Raw genomic sequence first — 24,076 nt, forward strand, 5'->3', positions numbered from 1 at the left:
GATGTAACTGAAAACCTCACTCATATGGAAGAAATAAGGGGAAATAAACTGAGTCTTTGCTCAGTGTTTGAAACATGGTTTTTGGTTTATTATTACAAATATGGAAAGAAGTATTATTACATTGTGGATTCCACACCTTGATTCTTGCCTATGTTAATTGACTTCTAGGCAGTTCCACCAGTTTAATGCTAGACTGGTGGGGCTTTGAGACTTGATTTCAAACAGAAATTCTTCTGATGTGTGTATAGGATAGTCATGAGTAATTTTTTTCAAAATAAATTAAAACTCATGTCCATTTATAAAGTTTTTTATTATTTTTATTCCATATAAAAATAATAAAAGACAAAAAAAACAATTATACAGATATTTGAATAAATATTCATTTTGGTCCATGTTGATTATTCCATATGGTATCTACATGTGTAATATATATTTTCTTTTTTTAATTTTAAGGATATATGGTAAGAAAATGGTAGATCTGGCTCTGGACTGTACAAGAAAGTTGGTTAAATTGTAAAGCTTTAATATTTAATATGCATGAATGTATAAGTATCCATGTTGGTCAAGCTGGAGTTCAAATTGGTAATGCTTGCTGGGAGTTATATTGTTTAGAGCATGGTATCCAGCCTGATGGGCAGATGCCCAGTGATAAAATGTTCGGTGATGATTCCTTTAATACATTCTTTAGTGAAACTAGTGGTGGAAAACATGTTCCTCGAGCTATATACGTTGATCTAGAGCCAACTGTTGTAGATGAGGTGCGTACAGGAATCTACCGACAACTCTTCCATCCTGAACAGTTGATTACAGGCAAAGAAGATGCTGCCAACAATTATGCTCGTGGTTTTTATACTATCGGTAAGCAAATAATAGATCTGGTTCTGGACCGTACAAGAAAGTTGGCTGATATGTGCACTGGTCGCCAGGAATTCTTGATTTTTCATAGTTCTGGTGGAGGTACAGGATCTGGATTTGCTTCCCTGCTTATGGAAAAACTATCTGCAGAATATGGAAAGAAATGGAAATTAGACTTTGCCATATACCCATCTCCACAGGCAAGTATTATTTATTTACTTTAGTATTTTAATGGATAGTGATTAATTTTATGTTGAATTGAATCTAGTATGAAAGGTTAAGTGCAATAGTAATTTTTTTTTTTATTACTTGATACCTCAAGGGAGTCCAAAGACTCATCAAGGGAGGGCACATACACTATAACTTTCTATCTCCACCACCCCCAATCCACCAACTACACCAACACAATCTGCCGCCCAACACTACCACTAGTATTTTCACAGACAATCACAAACATCCAAGCCCACGGCGGGATTCGAACCCACAGCCTTTTGGCTGGAGCGTGGATACGCTAACCACTTGGCCAACCAGACCCGCAATAATAATAATAAGTGTTGTTTGGTGGCCTAGTTAGCCAATTGGTTAATGTACTTGTTCTAAAACTAATCGGCTGTAAGTTTGACTCCCACAATGGGCATGGATATTTGTGAGAGGCCATGTTTCTAATATAACACTCCAACATAAACATTATTATTATTATTATTATTCAGGCCTCCATGGAGTCAAAAGACTCATCGTGGGAGGTCCTTCCTAAGAAACACAAAGTCTATCAAGACTCATTGAGGGGAGGCCCCCCCCCCCTGAGAAGCACAAAGTCTATCATACCACTCCTTAAACTCATTGACCGTTCTCGCTCTCACCACTCCATCAGGTGTGGTGAGAGCGAGAATAATGGAATGCATCAGGCAATACATTCCATGGTTCAACCACCCTCCATGCAAAGAAACCACTCCTCACCCTCTTGCTCATAGATTCCTTTCGTAACTTCCAGGGATGGCCTCTTGTCATTACTCCTTCCCGCTGTTCAACCAAGTGAAACAACTCCCCAGTGTCAACCCTGTAACCACCTCAACAGTTAAAAGTCTCAATCATATCATCTCTCCTTCTTCTATCCACCAAACTCTGCAGTCTACATTCCCTCAGCCGATCCTCATAACTATCATTATACAGTCCTGAAACCATCTTTGTTATCTGCCTTTGTACCCTTTCCACAGTTAAATTATCCCCTTTAAATCCTGGGGACCAAATCTGAGAACAATAATCTAAGTGTGGTCTGATCAGGGTCTTATACAATGGAATGATAACTGTTTTATCTCTACAGGTCAGCGTCCTTCTCATTATTGCAGCAATCCTCTGTGTTACCTTCCCTGCCTTTGCAATATGTCCCCCTAAATTTCAGATTTCTATCAATCATCAACCCCAGATCTCTTGTCTCCCCTACTTCCTCCAATATAACTCCTCCCATAGAGTATGCAGTGTCCCATCAATGTTTCCAAAACCTCAAGACCTTACATTTTGCTGCATTAAACTGAAACCCCCATTCATTTGCCCATCTATCTAGCTTATTCAAATCCTCTTGTAGAGCTGCCGTATCTGCACTATTACTAATAATCCTTCCCAGCTTTGTATCATCCACAAAAAACTGAATATCCCCCTTACAATCCACTGACAATGTCATTGATATAAAGGTTAAACAATATAGGTCCCAGTACTGAGCCCTGTGGGACCTCCACTTGTAACTCTCTGCTTCCTTGAAATTGCCCCACCATACACAACTCTCTGATACCTATCGGACAGCCAATCCTGAATAGTTGACCAAACTGACATCCAGACCCATGTGCTGCAACTTGAATATCAGCTTATCATGTGGCAGCCTGTCAAATGCCTTCGCTAAGTCTAAGAGCATGCATACAGTATTGTTATAGAAAAGTTTTTTTGCCTTGTCAGAAAGTAAATTATACTAGACAAGAGATTATTATTATTATTACCCAATCAGAGTAGAGACCCAGGAGAGAGAGAGAGAGAGAGAGATGGCAGTGGCTGTGAGTGTATGGTATGAAGTGAAGGTGGGCAACACAATATTTTAGTAGCATGTCCTAAGATGTTTAGACAAATTACAAGTTCAAAGCAGACAAAGAGAAATTGACATATTCTAATAAACTGACATATTCTTTGTTTGTACAGCCTCAGCATATGTTGAAAGTTTATTTTTCACTTGGTTAGACTATAATAAATTTAATTTAATCCTTTATCCAAGTGTGAGCAAACAAAGTTTGCGCCTGAAAATATCTTCAGGACTGGGGTAAGGTGATACAACACCGAGCAACTTGTTGCAAAGGTGGAGCAAGCTAACATCACTCCTATCTCAGTATCTCCCATAATGCAAAACACATCTCCTTGTGGATATATATAATGTTATGCATTGAGAGAAGGGCCACTACCCAGACTAGTTTCGACCTTTATTGAGGTCTCTTCAGTGGGAGCCAGGCCCAAGTGGAGATACCAGGCAGAAGCATTAGCAAGGTCATCTCTATGTATGGGAGTTGCCAAACGGTGTGCCACCTTTTTATTAAATTACTCTGGATTTAGAGAAAGATGTTGAAAGTTTATTTTTCACTTGGTTAAACTATAATAAAATTCAATAAAGGTTGAAACTGGTCTGGTTAGTGCTCACACTTGGATAAAGGATTAAACTAAATTTATTTCAGCATATGTTGCCGGCCTGGTTGGTCGAGTGGGTTGCGTATCTGCTCTTCAGCCAAAAGGCTGTGGGGTTTGAATCCCGCCGTGGGCATGGATGTTTGTGATTGTCTGTGGCAATACTAGGGGTGATCGGCGGTAGATGGCAATAGCATAGTTACGGTCCGTTGATGATTGAGTGTTGGAGACGGAACTGTAGAGCTGGTGCCTTCCCCGGATGAGTTTTTTGACTTTCTGGAGGTGTTAAATAATAATAATAATAATAATATAATTTTAAAGCATACAACTTTTATTCCATTTTAACTGCAATTTTGAGGATTTTTAGAAAATTTCAAAGGTTTTAGTTGCAGAATTATTGCAGTAAATTTGAATAGTTTTGCAACTAAAACTTTATAAATTTTCACCTATAAAGGTATTTCAAGCAGCCTCCATAGTCTGAGCTATTTAATGCATATTATTATTATTATTAGTAACACCTGATCTCCATGGAGTCAGAGACTTATTGTGGAAGGTACACACTATTGCATACAAAGCTCATCCAACTGTGACTGTGCCTTAAACTGATTCAATGTGTCTACAGTTGCAACACGCTCAGGCAATGCATTCCACTTACCAACTACTCTCCATGTAAAAAAACCTTCTTCTCACTCCTCTGTCTATATTCTCCTTATACAGTTTCCCAGTGATGTCCTCTTGTACTACTTCCTCTCCCATTATATGAAGAATCTCTTCTGTCAACCTGATACCTGATAATAATCCTGATAACAACTATCTCGATCATATCACCCCCCCTTCCGCCTCCTCCTCTTATTCACAAGGATTTGCAGCAGTGGCGGCGGCCTGTGAAGTTTTAAGTGGGGATACTGCCTATACAAAATAATTTTTAAAAAATTATTTTTTTCCTAATTAGTAACAAAATTATTTTGTATATACAAAATAATTTTAAAAAAATTATTTTTTTCCTAATTAGTAACAAAATTATTTTGTATAGGCAGCACCCCCCCCACTTAAAACATCACAGGCCATCACTACTTTGCAGTTTACATTTTCTCTCAACCTGTCCTCGTATTCCACATTCCAAAGACTACTGACCACCTTTGTGAATGTTCTCTGGACCCTTTCTAACATATCCTCATCACCACGAAAACCCAGTGACCAAATCTCTGCACAATAATCACATGAGGCATGATCAAGGCCTTATACAATGGCATCATAACCTCTTTATTTCTGCATGTCAGAATCCTCTGCATCATTGTGACGTCTTCACAACTTGTGCAATGTGGCCCCTGAATTTCAGTTCCTTGTCCACCACCACCACCACTCCCAGATCTCTCATTTCTCTACCTCCTTTACCTCCTTGAAAGTTTTCCCAACAAGTGTATGCTTTGCATTGCATCATTGCTTACCAAATTTCAAAATCTTAAACTTTGCAACATCGAACTGATTGCTCCACTTGCCTGCCCATTCATGCAATCTATCCAAAACCATAACATCTGCTTGACTCTGCCAGTGATACATATCACAAGTTAAACCCATCCCAATGACATTAATATACAGATTTAACAATGGTTTCAAAACTGACCCCTGCCACACACCACCATTGACCTTTCTCTTTTGGGATGCTGCACCCACCCACATGCAGTTTTCTGATACCTATCTGACAGCCAGTCTCTGATCTAACTCACAAGACTTTTATCCATTCCCATCTGTTTCAATTTATTTAACAGCTTGTCATGTGGTAACAAGCTTTTGCAAACACTAAGTGTACCACTGTATATGCATCTTACTTGTCCAAGACATTTGTCACCTTGTTATAGTACATAAGTAAGTTAGTAAAACATGATCTCCCTTTAACAAACCCATGCTGATAATCACTGCTGTTATCAGCCCATTTCTGTATCCTACTTCTCACCAATCTCTCTCTCTAGTACCTTCACCTCAACTTCAGATATACAGATTGAATGTATCGACATCTTTATGCATTGGAACAATTTTAACTTCTTTCCACTCTCCTGGAACCTGTGCTGTTGTAAGACTCTTATTAAACAGGCATGCCAATGCTATTGCCAATTTCTTGGAACATTCCCATAAGACATGTGGTGATATGTCATCCAATCCTATCGCCTTATTTACATGAAGGTTATTTATTTCCTCAAATATTTCCTGCTCACACAAAATTAAGCCATCCTCTCCTACGTCTTCTACACTTCAGTTTCTCACCTTGATAAGGATGAAACACCCTTAATTGATCACTGAATATTTCTACAATGTCTTCTGCAGCAGTTAGCATTCGACCATTTTTATCCATTAACATCTTATCACAATCATTCTTCCTTCTACTTATCACATATCAGAAAACTCTCTAGGCTTTTCTTTGGCCTGATTTGCTAATTTCTGCTCATACTGTACTTTTGTTGTCTTTACGGAGTCACTCTCTTGACTTGTTCTTTATATTTTTCATGTAACTAATTTTACCATAATTATCTTGTACTGCCTCCAAAGTGCCTTCTTTTTCCAGATTTCATGCTTAAGCTCCATATACATCCATTTTACACCTACCTTATTTAGCCTTTTGGCCTTCGGAATACATTCACACATTGATGAAGTTATGTATTTCTTTGTCAGTTCCCAAGCAGCATTTATTTCCTTAGTGCTCAACTCATTCCATTCTATAGCTTCAAGCTGTTGCCAAAGCTTGTCATAACCATTAGCCTTGTACTTCCACATATATCCTTCCCTGACTTCTGTCAGGGAAGGATATATGTGGAAGGATATATATGAAGGATGTATCATAAAGTTCTCCAGATGAGAACTTTATGATCACTCACCAGATCTAACACTCTCAATCCTCGCATGCCTTCCTTTACATGCTGCCTCAGATAGTTCTCTCTCAACAACTCAAGAAATTCATTTTTCTTATTCCCAAATGCTATATGTGGGGTGCTTAAGGGTCAAAGCTGTATAACTGAGAGGAGACCTCCACATAGCCTTTAAAGAAATGCAGAGAACCGACCAGGGCTTCTGACCTAATGTCCAATCCTCACCTTCTTGTGGTGCACCATGTTGGGTATCTACCTGGATACTGAACGAATGAGGATGGGCTGGCAATTTGGGATTTAGCCAACCAAATTGTATTCCTATTGGTTAAACCAAAATACAAAATGATGGCACAACATGACAAAATTTCATGTCGGCTGGGGCGTCACCCGGTTAAACAAGGCCCCGTTGTTTTCGCCAGGGAACCAGGGTGAACAGCGAAAAGTCAGCTACTGGAACAAATCTGAAAACACATTCCAGTTCAACATCACCAGAGTTAAAGATCGGTACTATCAACATAAGAAGCCTGAATGGCAAAGAAATGGAGCTAGCGGGGGAATTAGATAAGTACCAGATCGACATAATAGGGGTGACTGAAACAAAAAAGACAAAAACTGGTGAGATCTTTCTGAGCAATAAATACAAAATGTTATATTCAGGCAATGACAATCAAGGAAAAGAACAAAATACGAGGCTCATCTTCTTGAATGGCAGGCAGTGTCAAGTAGAGTGATTTGGGCAAATATCAGAATGGGGAACTGGACAATGAGACTTATTTGTGCCTATGGTCCCACAGAAGGTTCTATTAAGGTAGAAGTGGAGGAATTTTTTGAGGCTCTAGAGCAGGGGTCGCCAAAGTTATTTGCCCGTTGACCCCTTCAAGCGTTTCTTGACTTTTTATCGACACCCTATATTTTACTATTACGTAATTATAATAGGACAAACAAAAAAAGACGATTATGTGAGTTTTTAGATTGTTTATTTTATAGTTACAGTGCTTATTGTATGTATAATATAGTATATATTATTATATTACTATTACTACCACTATTACTATCACTAGTAATATCATTGGTATTACTAGTGATATTAATAAACTACTGGTATTAATATCACTGGTATTACTACCGGCGCTGCTCAACTCTTCAACATAGAGAAGTTTAGTTCGTGAATGAATAACGATTGAATTCTAATATGAATGTTGATGAATTTTAGAACATTAACGCTTGTTTGTATGTCAATGCGCAAAAATGAGACTGGGATCGAATACTTGTAAGCATCAGTAAATAAGAACCACGCACATGTTGCAATCTCGCTCCCACTGCGCCGGCTTTCAGGAACCACCAACATCCGTTTATTGGTAAATACGTCATTTTGGGCTACTTGATTGGCCTCAGTAACTTTTTTTCATGACCTTACTCCATCTTAGAGGTCCTATTCATGGACCTGTAAGATGGAGGTACTGATCCCACGATTCACTCCTAATTGCATTGTCATTACCTCCATGTCTTTTGTCATGGAGGTAATCCAAGTTAACCGAATTAAATATTACCCATACAATGATGTCTTATATTTTTCTGTCGACCCCTGAGCCCGAATCGACACCCCTAACAATGTTATATCGACTCCAGGAGGTCGATATCGACCCCTTTGGCGAACCACTGCTCTAGAGAAAGCTACTGACACAATGAAAAAGGAAAAGTTGGTCCTTGTTGGGGATCTAAATAGCAGAGTAGGAAGTGATTGTCAGACATACAAAAATGTTTTGGGAAAATTTGGAGAAATGAGCAAAGCTAATAATAATGGCAAATACCTGTTGGATTTCTGCTCAGGACATGGACTGGTTATTACTAACACCATGTTCCAACATCAAAATGTGCACAAATTCACATGGAGAGAAGAGGCAAGGAATAAGAAAAGTCTCATTGACTATGTTATTGTTGATAGTTATGTTTTCTCCCTGGTGCATCACACCAGAGTGTACAGAGGATTTGAAATTGGAAGTGATCACTATTTAGCCTTGAGCAGGATAAAATTAAATTTCATATTGAAAAGGATGACATGTAAGAAAGTTTTAAAGCGAATAAAAGTTGAGCAACTCTCAGATGTGAACTGTAGACTAAAATACACAAAGATTATTGAAGAAAAAATGAAAGAGTCTGAGAACAGGAACCAAACCTTGGAGATTCAGTGGCAAGCCTTGAAGAAACATTGATTGATTCAGCCAGAGAGGCATGTGGTTAGTTTATCTGCAAGGATAGAAAAATCAGAACTCCATGGTGGACACAGGAAGTTAAAGAGGCAGTGAAGGAAAAGAAGAAAGCATATCAAAAGTTCCTGGCAAATAAGTCAGCTTGTGCTCTTAGAGAATACAGAGACAAATGTAAGAAAGCTAAACACTGTGTAAAACTAGCTAAACAAAAGTCATGGGAGGACTTTGGCAAGAACATAGAAAATAAATATCAAGAAGGTGGCAAAATATTCTGGAGGTTATTGAAGAAGCTTAGGAATGGAGGAAAGAGTCCTGTAAAAGGAGTTAGAGATGATAAAAGTGAAATGAAAATGGGAGAAAAAGATATCCTTGAAGTATGGAGTAATTACTTTGAAATTTTGCTAAATGAAACAAGTAGTGATGACAGCACAGTGATAAAAAACACTGACCAGGCATGCAGTCACGAATACATATCGATACTTGAAGTAGAAAAAGCTATCAAGGGCTTGAAATATGGAAAGGCAGCAGGAGTAGATGATATTTGACCAGAAATGCTGAAGTATGGTGGTATAAAAGTCTTACAGTGGCTGCACTGCATTGTTCAGAATGCCTGGAAAGAGGGACGAATTCCCAATGATTGCAGTAGAGCTCTCATAGTACCTATATATAAAAAGGGAAATAAAACTGAATGTGAGAATTACAGAGGTATATCCTATTGAGTGTTCCTGGTAAGATATATGCAAGTATACTTGAGAAACGGTTGAGAAGAATTGTGGAAGAAAAACTTGGTGAAGAACAAGCTTGATTCAGGTCAAATAGAGGCTGTCAGGATCAGATCTTCACTTTACAACAAATAATGGAGAAATCATGGGAATATAACAAAGATCTGTATTTAAGTTTTGTCGATTTGGAAAAGGCATATGACGAGGTGCCAAGAGAGAAGCTATTCAATACGATACAGTTATATGGTGTCGATGGGGCATTATATCAAGCAATACTTAGTTTTTATTTGAGTTGTAAGTCAGCAGTTAGAATTGAAGGACGTAGAGGAAGATGGTTTAATGTTAAATCTGGTGTGAGAAAAGGATGTACATTATCCTCTCTGTCATTCATTATCTATATGGATCACATTATAAAGGAAAGTGGTATTAAATATGATATCAAAATTGGACATGTTAATGTCAGCTCTTTGCCTTATGCAGACAATGTTATACTTCTAAATAAATCCGCTACAAGTCTGCAAGATTCTTTGACTAACTGGAATAACTGTTGTAATAGATATGGTATGAAGGTCAGCAATAAAAAGACAAAGACAATGAAAATAGGCAGAAACATTGAAAATATCAACTGTGTTGTGAATGAAGAACCTGTGGAACAAGTAAAACATTTCAGCTACTTAGGCACGATTTTTAAGATGGTAAATTAAATATGGAAATAGGCATCAGAATCAACAAAGCTGGTATGGTAGGAAGTCAACTGAATAAATTCATATGGAATAAGAGAGAAATTAGTCAGAACACTAAATTAGCTGTATACAAGACAGTGTTCAAACCAGTTTTAACTTATGGATCTGAGAGCTGGGTCAGAAGTAAAACACTTGACCAAAGACTAGAGACCACAGATATGAGAGTCCTGAGAAAAATTATACGCGTGAACAGATGGCATCAATGGCAATATCATATTAAAAATGAGGATATGAGGAAAGAACTTGACATTGTCAGCATCCAGGAATGCGTTAGCAGAGCTAATCTCAGGTAGTATGGTCACTTAAACAGAATAGGCGAGGAAAGTTTAGCAAAACAAGTGTTCTCTGCCATGTTGGCAGGAAAACGACCCAGAGGAAGACCAAGATATAGGCAGATTAATACGGTACAAAGTGCCTTAGACGATAGAAATATAAGATCTAGTAATGTTGGAGTGTTGACAAGTAACAGACTGATTTGGAGGAAAATTGTAGATAGGAAGTTAGTAATGATGTAAATCTTTCATGTAGTACTATTATATCCTGTACACCCCCTTGAGGGTACATGACAGGACTTTGATGAGGAAATGCCATATGTTCTTTAATCTATACTGCCATAATTTAAATCCTCCATAATAATTACACTTTCTTTGTTTATTAACTAAGAGGGCTGTGTAGCTCAGTGGAAGTGGTGCTTGCATCCTCTGCGCTTGGTCCCTTGAAGTTTGATTTAAGTTCAAGTCTGGTCACCGACTGGAGGAACTTTTTCTAAGCCTTTCTTCGACCGGTTCCCGAGTTAGTCAATGTCTGGCACAGGCAAGCAGGTTTTTCCTCTCGGAAACTCGGGTTTTTCACCCGGTAAACTCAAGAAAATCGATCGTAGTATCCACAGTATTTCAGACAGTGACATATCTTGTTAGGGTTAGGTACCAAGAGATTGCAGCACTTGTTTCCAGCCTCTTCATCGGTGGCTGCTATGATTAGTGATAGACATGTTCCAGCTATCTCTGATTGGCTACTGGAGGAGATTGAACCGCCACTCAGTCTCCAGAAGCTAGGTAGTGTATAAAGGCCTCGCTTACTACCTCCCTATAAGGGAATAAAAGGCGTTAGTTAGCGGATTTATTTTTATTTATTTTATTTTTTGTTTATTAACCCAAGTTGGTTTATACAGTTCTTCATCACCACCCTCCACATTCCCTGGCCTATAGCAACATCCAACTAAATATGTCTTCTTGTTAACCTCCTCCTCACACCACACCACGCTGTCTCCCAAACATTGACATTATTTCCTTTTTTCATGTCTACCTTATGTGGACATAATTTCCCTACTGTTATCAGCATTACTCCCCCCCCTCCCTTCTTGTTCTTTCTATCCTCTTTAAAAATACCGTATCCTTCCATTTCTATTTCTGTTAGGATATCATATTAATTCAACCATGCTTCACTTATTCCAATGATTTCAGGGCAAATAAACTCATTCAGTGTAACTATTTCATTTCCCTTATTAAAGGAAGAGTAATTATTATGGGAACATAGACTTCAACTATGACAGCGTTTCCTAAAGTGTCGTATGCATACCCCTATCGGGAACTTTTGCTTGTGTATGCAAAAGGTCTTGAGAGAGCATGTAACATTTTAAAAATTTTCATTACTTTTTTTTTTTTACTTTTATATTTTTGTTGCAGATGAGATTTTTAATGGAAGATGGAGGCCTCTCTGGCAAGGATTATTTCATTTCTTCAGTCAGAATGGTATTTGGATCAGAAGGGAAAAACAATAATCATCTAAAGTATGGATTAGAAATCACAGAGATTTATTCCTATTTGGGCACTGTTATAGTGCCAAAACATATGACGATGAAGTACATTCTGTGGATAATGTGACTTAAGTGAGATGGTGGTCTGAGTTACCACGAGATATACATGCAGGGCCGGTCCAAGAGTATCTGATGCCCTAAGGCAAAGAAAATTTTGGTGCCCCTATACATTGTCTCTCTATATATATATTTTGTCATACTCACACAATTGTATCTGAAATTGTTTACTTATAAAGTTTATTTCAAAAAGTATATTATACCACATCACTAAGGACGCGATAAATTTGAACTTCTTTAAAGTTTTAAGAAGACTACTTGCTTCTAATTTCATGGTATTTCCACTTAATCCACATAAACTATCTGGCACCACAAAAAAAAAATAATCTGGTGCCCCTAGGCCATAGATGGCGAACATATGGCACGCATGCCAGAGGTGGCACGTCCGAGAAATTTACTGGCACGTCAAGGATTTACAGGTGATATCCTTTTATACGCTTATAAATTACTCAACCTTTTTATTTCATTGTTACAAATACGTACAAGTTAAATTTTATTTTACACGAAAGAAACTAACCAACAAACACCAAGCCTACTGTAGGAACAAGGCCCAACAGCTGAAAATTACAGCTGATGTAAAGAACCTCTAGCCATTGGCTGATAGAAAAGAACTGCGTTTAGTTGCCAAAACGTTTCATTATTTAAAAGCTTATTAATTAACTGAAGTTTATTATCTTTAATATTTTTAGCATATGAGAAGTCACCAGTTGCAAGTTTGTCAAAACACGTGTCTTCTAAACATATGATATTAATTTAAGAGTAACATGGCGGTCGTATCTGTCGGGCATCTTCCTACAGTGGGCTGTGAAGAAATACAATTTTTCTTTGCCTCAGTCGACTCATTGTAGATCCAGGTTTCTCAATCGCCGAGCCGCGAGCGGTTCTTCTGAAATTTGTCATTTTTCATGAATAAATATTTTATAGTGGAAATATACTGAGGAGAATGTAATAAAAAGCTCAGACCCAGAACACCTAAATAACATCTATGTAGGAAATGTCAGTGACGAAGCAGCGTATTTTTAAACATGGAAGTATTCATGAATGATCGGGAATTTTCAGACGTCGAAATCTTTCAACATTCGGAAGTTCGTTGGTTGTCCTGCGGTGAAGTTCACGAGAGGTTATTTGAACTCCGAAAGGATGCTGAGCTATTTCTAATTAATAAGAAAAAGTGAGACCTGTCCCATTATTTCCAGGATAAGAAATGGGTAGCCAGGCTGGCATATCTCAGCGAAATATATTCTTACATAAACGAGTTGAATTTAAAGCTTCAAGGTCCAGATAAACAATATTTAATGCTTGGAATAAGGCGAATCATTCAAAAAGAAACTCAAACTCTGGCTTAATATGATTGCAGAAAGAAATAATGAGATGTTTCAGTCGTACTCAGATTATATCATGGAAGCAGATGATTTCTATGCACACAATTCAGTATCAGATGTTGTTGCAGCCCACTTGAAGATGTTGTCGTGTGAAAAGTTTTATCCTGAGCATGAGGATCCCAGGAGGCAAAATACGTGGATTGTGAACCCTTTTGTTGAACACCCTTTCCCATGAAGAAACTTTTCAAGTTATCGAATTATCATCGGACAAAGGACTGGAAAGTACTTTTAATTCTATGAGTAATTCGAAATTCTGATAAGAATGAAAAATGAATATCCAAATTTATATGAAATATCAATGCGATTTCTTCTTTGTTTTTCCACCACATATATTTGTGAAACTGCATTTTCTGTCATGACTGTGCTTATAACGAAAGAGACGAATCGCTTGTAACTTTCTGTCTCCGTTTGGCTATCACTTCAATTCATCTCAGAATTAATAAGCTAACGGACAGAAAACAGCAACAAAATTCTCACTACCATAACTAAAACTTTCAAAAACTCAGTTGTAGTAAAAGAAACAAAGTTTAACTTTTTCAGTAAATTTTAATTGCTGCGTTAAACTGATGTGTTTTTAAATCCAAAATATTAATTATTGTTGGAACTAGTGTTTAAAATGAGAGATTCATACATTTTTATTTATTAAATTACACACTCTGCATATAAAAATATTGGGCGTATGTATGTGATAATGTCGTATTTATTCGAATATAATTCTCACTTTTTTTCCCCATAATTCAAGCTAAACATTTGTAGCGCGAAATATATGTGGAGATTTTCAAAAACCCAAACAGTGAAATCTTCCTTCCCAGCAAAAATTAACATTAATTTTCAAGACTTCAGATACATAAAGAACAATCCTTAACGAATGACTAATGAGAAGTGAAAGCATACCGCGAAACAGAGAGCAATGGTAGGCCATTATAGATAGAGCAGCTATGAAGACGTGCATATGATTGGTGCAGTATTAACAAAAGATTGCGCGACTCAAAGATGAAAGCAAACCGACGATTTTTGAATTGAAATGCTAATTCTCTTCAAAGGAATCCCATAATATCTGCAACTGTCATAACAACACACACTATATATTTCTTAGTTTTAACACATTCACGACTGGATGTCGTTTATCGTTCCGACGGAACTTCTCATTACCGTGTGGGGGCTCAACTCACACAAAGTTTCAACCCTTGGTTGATTTTTATTGGCTGCTTGTTTGCCTTTGAGCTAACAAGGGAACTCACACAATCATTATATGGCATGTTTCAATTCGTGGTAGAATTTTATTTTAACTTAGCCTTTATGATCTGTCATGATATCGAGAATTTCAAATGCAATCAAACAAACACTTATTTCATATAAGTGGAAAATTAGACAATAGTTTTTAGTTACTGTGTTTCCAGTGCAACATATGGTTTTGTTGGAGTTTATACAGCATAGTTTCTATGAGAGGGGACATGTGATTCATTAGTTAGCGCTGTTATTATTCCAGCTGTCTCTAATTGCACTATTTGTTGAGAAATATATTACAGAGACTGCATAAGCATCTGTACCTTATTCTGGGACACAATAAAACTACTTGTTTTTCTTGCATCTGCAGTATAATGGCTGTTGGGGAGGGCGTATTGTTACTGTGGGGAGCAAGTTACTATCGCCTCGATGTGAACATGTTTAAACATTTTTCGTGTGCGAATTATATGCAAAACTTTTTAATGTCCTTTTTCGTAAAGTAAAATCAGGGGTGCCAGTTATATGTGAGGGCAAGTTATATTCCAGTAAATACGGTAAGCGTTTTGCAGACAAATTTACATCCTTCTGCTGTTTCCCCTGTTCAGCTGACGTCTATGGCGAGTTAAAATGCATAAATATATTTTTGTCACTACCGTTTTTTTTTCAAACCAATATCAATAAAATCAATTTAATTATACAATAATCAATTTTACACTGAATAATACTATAAATAAAATAAAATATTATTTATAAAATTATAAACAATTAAATTATTTATAAAATATTATATATATATATATATATATATATATATATATATATATTAAAGATACCAAGTAATTTTATAAGCTAGGTGTTAATCCTTTTTTCCAAGTAAGCAAACAGACAAGTAAGTCAAGTTTGCGCCTGCATGTAGTGCAAGTCTGAAGCAACTCGTGGTAAAGGTGGAGTAAGATCCGATCACTTTCCTTAGTATTTTCTCCTAATGCAAAGCACATCTCTTTGCAGAGATGTATGATTCTATGCATTAAAGGCAAGGGCCACTACCCAGACCGGTTTCGACCTTTATTGAGGTCTCGTCAGTGGGAGCCAGACCTAAAAATGCCAAGGTTGAAGTAATGCAGAGCTCATAAATTTTACCTAAACAAGTTACCACAAGGTGCTTTGATCTTATTAAATAAAAATCATAGGATGAGAGTAAGATGTAGAAATCTTTTTACCTTGAGTATATATTATGTTAAAGATACCAAGCAATTTTATAAGCTAGGTTTTAATCCTTTTTCCCAAATAAGCAAACAGACAAGTAAGTCAAGTTTGCGCCTGCATGTAGTGCAAGTCTGAAGCAACTCGTGGTAAAGGTGGAGTAAGATCCGATCACTTTCCTTAGTATTTTCTCCTAATGCAAAGCACATCCCCTTGCAGAGATGTTTGATGCTATACATTAAAGGCAAGGGCCACTACCCAGTGATCGGAACTTACTCCACCTTTACCACGAGTTGCATCAGACCTGCACTACGTGCAGGCGCAAACTTGACTGACTTGTCTGTTTGCTTACTTGGGAAAAAGGATTAAAACCTAGCTTATAAAATTGGTTGGTATCTTTAATATACTATATACCCAAGGTAAAAAACTTTCTCTCTCTATATATATATATATTCTAAATTAATAAATTAATTAATTTTATATTAATTTTTCCTCTACTAAAAACTGCCCGGCATGTCAGCAACTTGATTTGCAAATTTTTGGCATGCGCACATAAAAAGGTTCGCCATCAATGCCCTAAGCGATTGTCTAGGTTTACCTAATGGTAAAACTGACCCTGTATATATGTCATTGATTAAGAAAAGATTGAGAATGTTAGATAAGTGGAGAGGATTAATTGATATTACAGCAGCTAGATGGAAAATTTGTGTAAGATGTTTGTTGGTAGTGTCAATAACCTTGAAATCTGTTCTAACTTTATCAATGGAATTATATAATGGAAGCTAGTTTGATTATAATGACAAGGAAGATGACTTCACTGTTTTAGTATTTTAGATAAAAAAAGATCCGATTAGTTAACAGAATTGCAGATGAATGGGGAAAGGAAATTGAGTCAGAGCAGCTTGTAATGGGGGGTATTCAAAGTTTGTCATTCTTGAATATGGAATGTAATATCGTACATATCCCACCTTTTGTAAATTTCTAACAGAACCTCAACTAATAGCTAGAGCAACCATTATCCTCCTCAACTTCCAAACCCCTTCCCACAATATATATATATATATATATATATATATATATGGAATGTAGTGTATACATACACACCACAAATAAACTGTGATATCCTTAATCTTCCTCACTTCCTTCATTACCTAGAAGATGTAAGACTTTTTTTATCATATATTCTAGCTATCAACTGCAGTGGTGGAGCCCTACAATTCCATTTTGACAACGAATACAACTATAGGTCATCCAGATTGTACATTCATTTTTGATAATGAAGCAATTTTTGATATTTGCGGAAGAAACCTGAATATTGAGCGACCAATGTATACAAATTTGAATCGCTTAATTGGACAAGTAGTGTCATCCATTACTGCTTCTTTGCGTTTTGGTGGAGCTTTGAATGTAGATCTCGCAGATTTTCAGACCAACTTGGTTCCATATCAAAGAATTCATTTCCCATTGGTTACGTATGCTCCTGTCATTTCTGCTGAAAAGGCTTATCATGAAGAGCTATCTGTAGCTGAAATAACTAATGCATGTTTTGAACCAGCAAATCAGATGGTGAAATGTGATCCTCGTCATGGAAAATATATGGCTTGTTGTTTATTGTATCGTGGAGATGTAGTGCCGAAAGACGTCAATGCAGCTATTGCATCTATAAAAACGAAAAGAACTATTCAGTTTGTTGACTGGTGTCCTACTGGATTCAAAGTAAGAATCAGTATTAAGTTTTTTACTATTATATGTTTTTTAAATGTTAACTATTTTTCAAATGTTAATTATTTTTCAAATATGTGATTTTATGTTTAGTCTGCTGATTTTTTCGTATTGTTGATGCTAATATAAATGTACATAAATCAATAGAAACCTGTATTGATTTATGTACATTGAATTTGCATTCAGAATTTAACATACAATATCATCGTGTATTTCATTTTTTTTTTTAATTTTGAGTTTTATTGAGTATCAGTAAAATTGTTTACCTTTAACATGTCCTAGATCTACTCATCTGAAATTGATTAATGCCTCTGTAATTAGGAGTGAAGCAAGATGCTTTCCATATTCCTTCCCATATTCCTTCTGCTATCTGTTACGACTACAGTGAGGGTAATTTTATGAACAGTTTGCTCACCCTGAATGGGCATGGAAATTATGCATTGCTCAGGAAATTAAATTGGCATTTGGTCTCTTATGTTTGAATATATCCGTTGCCTCGTAGGCCACAGCTTGCTGAACTAGATCATTAGGGTGTCTAGACGTTTGTAGGAAAAACTTTGTTGCTAAAGATTGCAGGAAAGAGAAGAGATAAGGAATATTTGTATCTCGATGAAGTTGATTGTTTCTGATGAACCATGGGGCATTTAGAATCATTCGCAGGCACTTGTTTTGTACACATTGCAGTTTGAGAATATTAGTATTGGAGGTATGGCTCTAGGCTGGAGAAGCATAAGTGACTATGGGACGAATCGTCAGCTGGTATAAAAGCAATTTGATTCTGATGTTTAGCTTGCTGTTCTTGTTAATTAGGGGGGGGGGTAGTTCTGGGTGATCGCTTATAGATGCCTTTGCACACGTAGTCTTGATGTGTTGGTTAAAAGTTAATTTTTTTTTGTCGAGCATGACACCAAGGTATTTTGTTTCTGTCTGTCAGGGAATTTTAGTATTGAATGGTAAGATGTCTCCTCTGGGCTGACGCCGCATTATATAGTGCCCTGAGGCAAACAATTAAATATCGCCCCTACTGGATTATAAGACAAAATATAAGAATATCCCCAATTGCTATTTTGTTTTTATTACAAAAGAAATATTAATGCAAAACGATTACATGATAATCAGCTGACGCCTTTTTTGTTCCCGTATATGTAGGGAGTAGGCGAAGCCATTTTTATCCCTATCTAACTTTTTGGAGACTGAGTGGGCAGTTCAATCTCCACTGGTACCCAATCAGAACAATCAGACCACACGAAGTCTTCCTTCGTGTGGCCAAGTGCTGTGGTGTACAAACGCCACACCACTGAGCTACACAGGCTCTTTTACATGATAATATATTAATTAAATGTTTGCTCTACAGGAATACCGCACAATAAAATGTTTATAAGGTCTTCTAAATTTAAATTATAAACTATGTCCACCTCTATCGATATTGTTGCTCAATGCGGTAACGAGGGCGTAGTGAAAGAGGCACCCGCCACGGGCGCCACTAGATTTGGGCCGCAAAACCAAAAAAAAAAAATAAATAATAATAAATAAATAGATATAAACGTCCGCTATTTTATATTGTATTTTTAAATTTCGGCAGTACGCCGCTTTAGACACGCAAATTCTGTAACACACTGCAACTCATTTCGATGGGGTTAATAGTATTTAACATATTGCATTTAGTAAAATTTAACTTGTTACATTTAAATTTTTCAAAATTTCTGTAATTTTTGTGTTAAGGGGGGCACAAGTTAGATACTTGCCACAGGCACTTCATACCCTCGTTACTGTACTGTTGTTGCTATACCAACCAATGTTTCTTTGGTCATTGCTATTCGCAAATAATATTTAATCAGTTTAAGCTTGGAAAAACGTCTTTCTGCACTTCCTACGCTAAGAGGAATTGTTAGAGTAGCGACGGCATCTAACACAACATGGCTGAACGAGCGCCCTTATTAAGCTGCGCCATGAGGCAAACTGCCTCTATGCTACACCCTGTCGACGGTACTGCATCTCCAGCAGAAGATATCGATCTTTTCGTGAAGAGAATTGCTGAGCATTTTTGGGGGATTCACTCGTAGTCTCCATTTGGAGAACCATTTCTTTAACTTTAGAAGGTTTTCTTGAAGCTTTCTAGTAATGAGGTGTGGCCATAGAGATCTTATTAATAATACTGTATCATCCGCATATAGGGCCATGATGGATGACATTGGATTGGCGGAATGTCTGACATATATATAGAAAATAGCAATGGAGCCAACAGGGATCCCTTTGCTGCTCCTGCCAAGATATGGGATGAGGTAGTACCATTGATCATGACATGCATGCTTCTGTTCTGTAGATAATAATCTAACTAGATTACCATTTTCAGTGAGATACCGGCTGAGATAAGTTTATGTAGCACTCTAAAGTGCCATATTTTTTCAAATGCTTTGGACAGATCAAGAAAAATAGCTACTGTGTATTGATGCCAGTTGTAACTGATGGTAATATATTCAACTATTCCGAGGATTTGCTGGATCATACTATGGTGTCGGAAAACCGAATTGCTCTTTAGGAAGGATGTTTATTTCATTTACTGAAGCTTGAAGTCGTGAACCTTCTCTGCAGTCTTACCCAAGTTGGAGATGAGGTTGATGGGCCGATAATTGCAGTACAGTAACGAGGGTATGAAGTGCCTGTGGCAAGTTTCTAACTTGTACCCACCTAACCCAAAAATGACAAAAAGTTTGAAAAATTTAAATGTAGCAAGTTAAAATTTACTAAATGCAATATGTTAAATACGTACTATTAATCCCATCAAAATGAATTGCAGTGTATTGCAGAATTGTGTGTCTAAAGCAGCGTATTGCCTAAATTTAAAAATACAATATTAAATTGCGGACTTTTATATCTATTTATTTATATTTATTTTTACATTTTTTACACTTTGCGCCCCAAACCTAGTTGCATCCGTGGCGAGCGATTCTTTCGCCACGCCCTCGTTACGGCACTGGATAATTGAGAGGGCGGTGTGGGTTCTTGCTTGGCCTATGAATTCGGATTACATCAGCCTGATTCCAGGTGGGAGAAAAATAGTGAAATCTTAAGATTGCATTTATTATTATGGTTAGGTGCACTATAGCTTTTCGGGGAAGTAGCCGATAACTATGTCTAGTACGTCAGGACTTCCTGATGGGCTGTAGTGGGTGGGCTCAGTACGTCCAACTACTATTGATGAGTTGAGTGACATGTAGTTGAATAAGGTACGGCCTTTGGAGTTGATTGACGAACTGAACCAAGCTGTATGTTTGGAGTTCAGGTCTCCTGCTATAATTATGGAATCCGTGGAGCCAAGGATGTAGTCTAAGTCTGCTGTCAGTAGTGGAATGCGGGAGGATTGTACGCTGCGTACATTTTGAGTTTGCCTTCTTATTTTTGTGCACCTCTACACCTGTCACTTTAAGGTTTAAACTTTGGGGGGTTGGTTAATGCATTGTGGCTTAAATAATTTTTAATAAAAATAGCTGTGCCGCCACAACTACAGTTAAGTCTGTCTGTCCTATATAGAATATAACCTCTTAGTTTTGGGTTGTTTGATGATCTGAGGTGGGATTCGCTGATCAAGATTATGTCTGGATTGTATCTCTACGAATTCTTGCAGCTGAAGAATTTTATTTGTCAAGCCATTGGCATTCCATGCTGTTATCAAGAGGGAATTCGGTTTGAATTTTTTAAACATTATAGAAAGCTGTTAATATGGACTGGGTTTCTAAATAAAATCTCTTTCTGGAAGATGGTGAGGTACTTACTTTGCTGAATTCGGGCAGCATTGTTGCAAGTGAAGAGGCTAGAGCTGATGTGAGTTTGGAGCTTGTTTGCTCTTGTAATGAAGGAGTCTGATGCGGAGGCAGAACGATTTGGACATGGATGAAGGTCGAGCGCCTTCCTGTGCTGCTGAATGTGGGGTATTATGATCAGGAGGACGACCTGCTTGGTTGTTTATGGTGTCATTGCTTGGAGGAGCATGATTCGTTCTTGTTGATCCACGGTTTTTTGGATGGAAAAGGCATCCCTTGTAATTTGCGGGATGTGGTCCTCTACAGTTGGCACAGCGGGCAGGTGTGGATCTGGGCTTGGTGCAGAAGTTGGTTTGGTGACCCTCACTACATTTCAGACATCTGTAGGCAGCTCTGCACAGCTTTTGGGCGTGCCCGAAGCTTTGGCATCTGTGACACTGCCTTGCTGATGCCTTCTTCCTTAGACGTTCGGTTGTAATTTTGTGCTTACAAATGCCAGTTACTCCATAAATTCTTTTTTGTGTATTGCTGATTTCGACCAACACCAGCGGCACTGGTATTTTATCTGATTTCAGCATCCTGCTGACTATGATTGGGGTCAGCTGTGAACTCATCAGTTGTTATTCCCTCAGCAACCCTCTCTGAAAACCACTTTTAGATTTTTCTCGCTTGCTAGCGCGAAGGTGTGGAAGGGCAATTTGGAATTGTCCAGTATTTTCGTCATCTTGCGATAATCTGTAACAGTGGTTGAATCTCCACCCTCGTCAGTATTTCGTGCCCAGGAGAAATTGATATTTTGTTCCCCTAGTGACCTTGAGACTGAGGTCCATTTTTCTTTATCTTGAAGGATAACTGGAGGGACATTTTTTTTTCTATCTTGGGTGACTTGAGTATCGTGTGTTGTTACATTCTCTTCCATATCATCTTCAGATGTTTTATGTCTTTTATTAGATTGTTCTTCCTGAATCAATCGAACTTTCGGGGAGTCTTTGTAGGTGGAACAGGTGTAAAGTCCCCTTCAGTGTCCACATAATCTTCTTCCGTGTCATTAACTTGAGTGAAGAGATTCAGACAACCAGGATATTCCGTTTCAAATTTCTTTAAGATGAATTTAAGAATGTCAAGTGACATATCTTTGTTTAAATTTTGAATGGCTTCCTTAATGTCTTTCACGTTCTCCATCCTTGCACACCGTTCATAATCCAGGAATATTCCAATGTTTTTAAATGTTCCTGTCGACATTGGAGGGTCTACTGATAAATCCCGTAGATTCACGCAAGAGTCTTCCAGCTAAACAATATATATCGCAAATATAGTTACAAAACGAAGAAAGCTTACCTCTAAATATCATTCAGAAATCCCAAAATATCACACTTAATCAAAACGCAAGACTAATAATAAATACATGTAAACGCTAAAACCATCTTATTCCATCATTCTATACCATATCCAGAATTCTTTTTTATTCAATTCGTCCATCTTCTCCCGATTCGAAAAATGCCTAGTACTAAGGAATTTGTTGACAAATGATATTAATGACTTTAGGGGGTTAAGCGAAAAGCTTTTCATATTCCCCACTATCTGTTATGGCTACAGTGAGGGTAAAATTTTGTGAGCTGTTTGCTCGCCCTGAATGGGCATGGAGATTATGCATCAGTACAGGAAGTTAAAATGGCTTTAGGTCTTTTATGTTTGAATATATCCGTTGGCTCGTAGGCCACAGCTTGTTGAACCAGATCATTGGGATGATGAATTGACGCCTTTAGGAAGAACTTTGCTGCTAAAGACTGCAGGAAAGAGAAGATATAAGGAATATTTGTATCACGATGAAGTTGCTTGGTTCTGACGAACCATGGGGCGTTCAGGATCATTCGCATTTGTTTTGCACACATTGCAGCTTGATAATATTTGCGTTGGAGGTGTGGCTCCAGGCTTGAGAAGCATAAGTGACTGTAGGACGAATCATCAGTTGGTATAAAAGCAATTTGATTCTGATGTTTAGCTTGCTGTTTCTGTTGATTAGGGGTTAGATCTGGGCGATGGCTTTAGATGCTTTTGTACACGAAGCCTTGATATGTTGGTTAAAAGTTAATTTTTTGTCGAGGACGACACCTAAGTATTTTGTTTCCGTCTGCCAGGAAATTTTGGTATTGAATAGTAAGATGTCTCCTGCAGGAGATATCGACCTTTGCGTGAAGAGAATGGCTGAATATTTTTGCGGATTTACTTGCAGTCGCCATTTGGAGAACCATCTCCCTAACTTTAGAAGGTTTTCTTGAAGCTTTCTGGTAACGAAGTGTGGTCGGAGAGATCGGGATAATAATGCTGTGTCATCTGCATACAGGGCTGTGATGGATGACATTGGGTGTGCGGGATATCTGACATGTATGTAGAGAACAGCAATGGAGCCAGTAGGAATCCCTGCGGCACTGAGATGAGGTGGTACCATTTATCTTGACTTGCATGCTTCTGTTCTGGAGGTATGATCTGACCAGGTGTACCATTTTCGGTGAGATTCCAGCTAAGATAAGTTTATGTAGCAATCCGAAGTGCCATATTTTGTCGAATGCTTTGATAGGTCAAAGAAAACAGTTCCTGTGTATTGACGCCAGTTGTAGCTGGTGGTAATGTATTCCACAATTCTGTGGATTTGATGGGTGGTACTATGATGTTTTTCCGAAAAACGAACTGCTCTTTAAGAAGAATGTCTAGTTCATTTACTGCCGCTTGAAGTGGTGAGAGGATGACCTTCTCTGCAATCTTACCCAGATTGGAGATGAGACTGATTGGACGATAATTTTGAGGCAGGCGAGGGTCCTTGTCTAGCTTATGTATAGGAATTACATCAGCCAGTTTCCA

At 37.6% G+C, this 24,076-nt stretch overlaps 1 pseudogene across 1 annotated transcript in view; it reads left to right on the forward strand.

The window, feature by feature from the left end:
- The first annotated feature begins 484 nt into the window (after positions 1–484).
- Positions 485–24,076, forward strand: part of LOC150108243 (tubulin alpha-3 chain-like) — a 59,548-nt pseudogene continuing 35,956 nt past the window's right edge. Inside the window, exons 1-2 of the transcript XR_016550651.1 lie at positions 485–1,055; positions 16,923–17,450. The product of XR_016550651.1 is annotated as a tubulin alpha-3 chain-like (transcript). The remainder of the gene's footprint in view (positions 1,056–16,922; positions 17,451–24,076) is intronic.

The sequence above is a fragment of the Typopeltis vanoorti genome, chromosome 3 (assembly GCF_054136105.1).
Source record: "Typopeltis vanoorti isolate ZY-2024b chromosome 3, IOZ_Tvanoo_1.0, whole genome shotgun sequence".
Classification (NCBI taxonomy): domain Eukaryota; kingdom Metazoa; phylum Arthropoda; class Arachnida; order Uropygi; family Thelyphonidae; genus Typopeltis; species Typopeltis vanoorti.